The following is a 6,671-nucleotide window of genomic DNA, read 5'->3' as shown; positions in this document are numbered from 1 at the left end:
ATAAACCTGTGAAACTCATGAGTAACAAAAGCACCATTTACGTCACTGAACGGTGGTGAATTCTAGTGCTTGTATTTGTATTGTTACACTGACTTGAATTTTTGAATGTTTAGCTAATTGTGTTGTACTAAGACTATAGTTGTAGAAGTGGTTTCATTCAGTACTCCAGTAGTAAACACTTGCTAATAGGTTGCTTTCTCTGCCTGCCTTGTTTTCACCACAGTCATCTAGTGTTTACATACATTTTAGCCTCTGTGCCATTTCTGAAGGCTTTATTTGTCTCATTTATGTTTTTGGTTTGGATAATACTTAAATATGAAATCCATCTGGGAAACATATTGTATATTCACGTTGAGGGTAAAACCAGTTTTTAATTAAAATTTTATACAGCACTTGTATTTCACTTTGTCCTGTTTTATTATGAAACACTTCAATCTTCTTCCTAAAACACATATGTCTTGTGCGTTTCAAGATGTTCCTTGTTGCTCATGCAGAACCAGTTTCGGAGCTCTGTCAGCAGAGTGCCATATGTTCTGGGGTTCATTTAGCTTCTCTGGCATTTGTGTAGGCAGCATATTGGATGTAATGCAGCTCAGCTCAGCTCCATTCTTCTCTTTGTAAACTTGTCAAGAGATAAAAAAAAAGCAGGGAGAAGGAAAACACTGAATAATACTCGAGCGATTTGATTATCAATAAGTTACGGGAACGTGGCCAATCAAAAGTTGAGGTTTCTCGTGTGCTTGAGGATTTCCTTAATTGCGGTTTATGCAGAGCCTATAAATGTGATGCATCCCTCGGTGCTACCCAGTATTACACCCAAAACAAGTGCTCAAGATTAAGATATAACCCGAACCATTTGGAAATGACAAGCATTAAGTGCTCAATTTTGCATTGATCTGCTAGTTTAAATTAAAAAAAGAAAAAAGAGTACTAGAAGATGGGCATGTGAAGGGATCATACTCCTCTTTGGTGTCCTCTGGCTTTGGGGAAAATAACTCTGCACTCTTTAAATGCCTGGTACTGAAAAGAGAAATCTCGAAGGCTGATGGTGCCCTCTGTAAAACAAAACCAAAACAACAAAAAAGTCATTTTTCTGCCAATCCATTCCTGTTGCTTCCCTGCCCCCATAATCTTGTACCATGAACCAATAGGTGCCATCAGTCTTTAATAAATGCCTGGTGTGTAGGCACAGCCCCAACTGGTCACTGGTGTATCCAGGTACCTGCTCTGCTCTGCCAAGAGATCTCAGAACCATCTCGGTGTCTGTGACAGAGGCCCAAAGTATTCACAGGGCCAAAGTATTTCTGAGATTCTGTAACTAGAGTTTAAAAACAAAAACCAAAAAAACACAAACAAACCCGAAAGAATAAAGACTAGCAAAAAAGGAATCCATATTAATGTGTTTTCCTTTTGCTGAGGTTGTGGGACTGGAAGGAAAGGGCATGAGTGGCTGCTGGAGATGACTGTGTGGAGGAGGGGGAGGGAAACTTCTGCAGTCCTGACCTAAGGGCGGTCAGAAATAACCAGCTGGAGTGACACGAGTGTAAACCTGGTTGAAGTGACAGGCAGCTTCAGCTTCTGGGACTCTATTTACATCTGTTTAAACAAAACCAAAAAAAAAAAAAAAAAGGTGCTCTTTGTTCCCAAGGAAAAATCTATTTACTTGGCATTCAGGCTCATGTATAAGCTGGAACTTCTTTCACAGGAGATGTAGAAACAAAGCGACTGACATTTCTGCTTTGATGTGAGGCTGAAAGCTAAGATTTGATTTTGAAATATGAAAGTAAACTGAAACTACCTTCCAATTTAAAGGTGGATTTTTTTTAATGACCTTAACAGTTTTGAGAAGTTTTTTGTCCCCCCCCCCCTTAGGAACCGAAGAATTATAACAGTAATCTTACTTATAGCTGTAAGTCTACAGAGACAGTGGCTGTAGGTTAATGAAAAAATTGACACTGCTACTTGCCTGTGCTTCCAGCAGAATTTTTTTTCTTCAAACTGAAGTGAACTATTGCACTGTGTGAGCTGGTTATGAGTCTCACATATTAAACTGAATGCTGCATTGTGGAACTACAGGAGCGAGTCACAGCTGAACGTTCTGAACAGTTGTTCCTGTTTTTGAACAAATGCAGCAATAATTACAGGTTTCTTAAAATGGTTACCGGGTCCTTCCCACACACAATCAGAAATGAAGCCTGGCTGGGTTTGTCTAAACCAGAGAGTGGCAGGGGAATCGTCCTGGTGATCCCCATCCCAGTACAAAATCCCAAGTGCTGTCAGCCCAGCTCTTGTGGCACTGGGGCTTCCTCGGGGGACACCCTGTGGCCCACAGAGAGTTGTTCAAGTGTCCTACTCCAAGAGCCTTCTGCGGTGTCTTTTGGGGACAGCTATTCTGGAATTGTGCACTAGAAATGGCCGAACTCGGCAGCTCAGGCTGACTTTGGTTCAGAGTCTGACAACTTAATACTGTTTGTTGTCCTTGGCATGGTGGTGCCATCTGGTCCGCTTGGACAGCTGATCTGTAATACTGCACTGCATGGTATTCCCGCTTTTGCTGAGGGAATCTTGGGCTGTGCTGGAATGGCACACGGATACCCGATGCCTGCCTGTGGCCAGATGCACGTGCTTAATCAAATCCCCCCTGTGCTGTGTGATGGAGAGGGACACACAGGAGTGTTGGAAATTGCTTCTGAGACAAAGGGCGGGAAGGCATGAAGGTGGCTTCAGGTATGATATGGGATCCAGATCAGGAATCAGAGCCATTGGATGTCTACAGTCCTCCCTGCTACCCGTTAGGACTTCAGACCTGACCAGACTCCGAAGAGTGCCCAGGTGCCACCACAGCACACAGTGTCGGGGCAGGAAGCTCAGCAATTGGCTTCTTTCACTCAATGTTCAGCTGCTTCAGAGGAGGTGTACAGAAATCTCAAATTGCTGTGACACCCACATTATATCTTGTGCTGAAAAAAAATACACTTTCATGTCTTGCTCCTTGTGTTGCCCTCACAGCACATGTATATTGCTCTTACTCTTCAAGGAAAATAAAAGAAGAATGTTCATCCTGACTTTGGGGATCCTGGAGGTTGGATGGGACCTCCACATTATGCTGGCATTAGTCTGAAATGAGGAAAATAAAATGTACCTCATTAAATGTATGTAGAGGACTGTGAGAGGAGAGGCTTGAATTTGGTTTTTGCATTCACTCCATTTTATCCTTTGCCACTTCCTTTTGGCTTTATCCCCATTTTGCCTTTCCATGATTATAAAGCCCTATTTCTCTGCATGCACTGTCTGTGATTTTTATTTATGTGGTGTTAAGTTCATAACAGACAAGTGCTTCATGAACAGAAGGGGCTTGATGAAATCCAGCAGCTGAAAGCTGGAGCAGAATGCAGTCACACCAGAAGTAAGGTGCAGATCCTTTTTTCTTTCATGTAATGAGTATTTAGCTTTTAGGACACCTTAGCCAGAAACTCATTTCTTCTTAGCTTGCAGTCTTTGTGCCAGGATTTACAATGACTAAAAAGGTGGCTGAACGGTAACATAATAAAGAAATAAACAGTGCAACGTGCACTGGTTATTGCTCAGTCAAACATCACAAATTCTACCAGTAAATGCCAGGTAAAAGTAGCAGATTAGACCTTTTAGAAGTTTGGAGTCTGGTTCTGCTTTGGTGTGCAGCCTGAGCTCTCAAATCAAACTACAGAGTGTCCCCAAAGTCACTGGAGATACAGCTCCAGTTTTAACAGAGGGGCATCCTTCTTCTCTTATTAACTCAGTTCCTTTTAATCTGCAGAGGAGCCAAACCCTGCTTTGGGGTATATTCAGGTTTGTCTTATTTGTCATTAATTTTTCAAGACCTGTGCTACACTGATGACTTTTTAATTACAAAAGAAATCCAGGATACTTTGTTATGTAGCAATGAAATATGTGGTTAAACCAGCCAGTTTAGTACATGTGCTTTTGCTGCTCTGCAGAAATACACAAATGCACACTTGGAAATCCTCTTGCTGGTATGTCAGCATTTTGAAACTTCTCCAGTGTGAGGTTAGCAGGGTTATTTTCCTTTGTCTGGGGTTTAAAAACACTGCTCCCAACCTGGTATCTGGGTAAGATAAAATGAGTCCAATGAAGGTAGGAAGTTGACTTTCTTACCTCTAGGAGAAACACTTCTTGGCTACATAATTCGAAATTGTTTTAAGCAGCCTTCTCCCACAGCAGGAAAGAGGAGTAATTTCCCATTGCCAGAGGTGACACAGCCCAGAGCCAGGCATATGGGAAAAGGCCTGTGGAGAGACAGTGGTGAATATCTGCACAAAAACAGGGCTCAGAATATAGGTTCATAGGTATAAATAAAGTAATGCAAAAGCAAAGCTGATATGAAATTTTTGCATTACTATTTACAGTAAAAGTAGGAAAGGGATTCTGATAGGTACTTTGGTATTATTATTATTATTATTATTATTGTTATTGTTATTGTTATTGTTATTATTACTATTTTGCTCAAATGAAGGGAAGGGACAGTAAGAAGAGGGTGCAGAAGAAAGGTAACTAAAACAGGTAAATTTAATGAGTTTGTTTCTTTTCCTCCTAAGGGACCAAAGATGCAGAAGGGTGCTGGTACTCTGTCAGCCCACATGTGCCCTCCTCTCCTCACCAGCTTCACCCTGGTGAAGTTCCCCTTTTTAGGAACGCAGGGAGGGCAGTGTTCCCTGCAGGGATGAGAGCTTGTGATCCTGGTTAGGAGCCACTTTAACCAAGAAACAGTGACTTCCAATTCACCCGGGCACAGGTGCCCATCTGTGCATGGCAGGAAGCCTGTGGGTGCTGCTCCTTCCTTGGCCCAGAACTCGAGTGCGAGGAACCAGAGAAAACATAGTGCCCTGTTTGTTTACTCTCCACCCTGCTAAAATGCATGTGGTTTCACTTCTTTCCTTTGTAATAAACTGTGCCCACCACAGCGTATACTGTTTTAAATAACATTTTAAAATATTTTCCGGTAAATTAAAGTGATGACATGTTTGTAGGGTTCATTGTTAATTTCATTTCCTTTGGCTCAGCCAGCCAGATAAAATGCAATGTTATTAATCTTTGTTTAAAAGAAGATCCTTTGCCGAACGGTAATAAATGATCTTGATAGATTTGTCAGGAAAATGAATGATAATCATTTGCAGATAGACACGACCTAGTATGGAAGATTAATAAGAAAATATGTATTGGCGTCAAATAACATCTGCTGCCAATGGACTCGTATATTGGTTGCAGCCCTGAGAGCGATGTGTTCTTGTTAGGCTGCTGCAACCCATCCCGTGCTGTGAGGAGCTGCTCGGTGCTCCGGGGCGATGACAGCCTGCCCAGGAAAGCCTCCCAGGATCCCGACGCCGACACCGCATCCGCCGTCGGATGAGCCCGTCATCGCCAAAGCCCCGGCTCTCAAAGAGCAGAAGGGTTGAAATGAGGAATAACACGAGGAGGAAACTCACCCCATCCCCAGTATTCAACCAGGAGGAAAAGTATTTTTTTCTTCTATAGATTTTTTTTTTTTTTTTCAGCTAATTATGTTGCTTTCCTTGAAAATACATGGAAAGGTCAGGACGTTTTTGAGACAGCTTTGGTTTATTTCAGTGAAACATTTCGGACTCCCCCTCCCCAATAATTCTTTTTCCTTTTGTTTCACTTCAGTGGTTCAAAGCAGAGCAGTAAGTCAAATAAATTTACCAATGAAATGTGTTCCTCCTGTGGGGTGCACAGCTGGCTGCATCTGGCAGTGCGGATGTCTCCATTCCTTCTCAGGGCCAAGCTCAGAGATGCAGTCACAGCTCTCAGGCAACATTGCTTTAACTGACATAGACATCAGCATTTTAAAGGAAACTTCATCTTCCAGGGCCCAGGAGGTGAGATGGGGAGGGGAAGAAATCAACATCATATAACCAAAGATCAAAAATGTTTGTGCCATTAAAAAAACAACAACAAAAAAAAAACCCAACCAAACAAACAAAAAACCCACAAAAAACCACAAACAAACAAACAAACAACCCAAAAAAAAAAAACAACAAAAAAAACCCCAAAAAACCAAAAAACCAAAACAAAACAAAACAAAAACAAACAAACAAACAAAAGCAAACAAACAAACAAAAAACAAACAAACAACCCCCCCCCCCCCAAAAAAAAAAAAAAAGTAGTCAAATTCAGTTCTATTCTCTGCAAAACTGAATTTTCTTGGGGGAAAAAAAATAATCTCAAGTGTTTAAAAAAAATGCCCCAGTTTTGCTCATCCTGTCCTGCATTGCTTTCCCATGGCTTCAGCAGATGTGTGGCCAAAAAAAGCCAATAAGGCCGTGGAGCCAAGTGCTGCTGAGGGTCTCCGTGGCTCAGGAGCACTCGGCACCTTGCAGCTCTAGGCAAGGATATGAGAGCCCTGATATTTCTAAATGCACTAAAAACGCACCTGTTATTGTTAGACATTTACCAGCTCTTAAGCACAGCTGGTAACTTGATTTCCTCTAAATGTTTTGAGGCACCCTCTGATCCGGGCACTACCTGCTTGAAACCGAAGAGTGGAAAGGCAGAACAAATTCTGTGTTGTATTCCTCTTCCCCGGGGATGGGTGGGCAACTGATGGGGCTGATATCTCCCTTGTTCAAGGGAATCTACTTTTTCCTCTTAGAATA

General features: G+C 42.0%; 1 long non-coding RNA gene across 2 annotated transcripts; it reads right to left on the bottom strand.

Moving 5' to 3' along the window:
* Positions 1–301: 301 nt before the first annotated feature.
* On the bottom strand, positions 302–5,952 carry LOC116790991. Of its 2 annotated transcripts, XR_004358582.1 has the most exons (4): positions 5,719–5,952; positions 4,156–5,432; positions 932–2,960; positions 302–622 (listed from the first exon to the last, which is right to left on the bottom strand). It is a non-coding gene; the product is annotated as an uncharacterized LOC116790991 (long non-coding RNA). The 2 variants fall into 2 exon arrangements; XR_004358581.1 differs by having other exon boundaries at positions 932–5,432.
* Between the last annotated feature and the right edge of the window lie 719 nt (positions 5,953–6,671).

Source organism: Chiroxiphia lanceolata, chromosome 9, assembly GCF_009829145.1.
Source record: "Chiroxiphia lanceolata isolate bChiLan1 chromosome 9, bChiLan1.pri, whole genome shotgun sequence".
NCBI lineage: Eukaryota > Metazoa > Chordata > Aves > Passeriformes > Pipridae > Chiroxiphia > Chiroxiphia lanceolata.
Note: the sequence above shows the minus strand (reverse complement) of the source record. Positions and strands in the feature narration are given on the sequence as shown.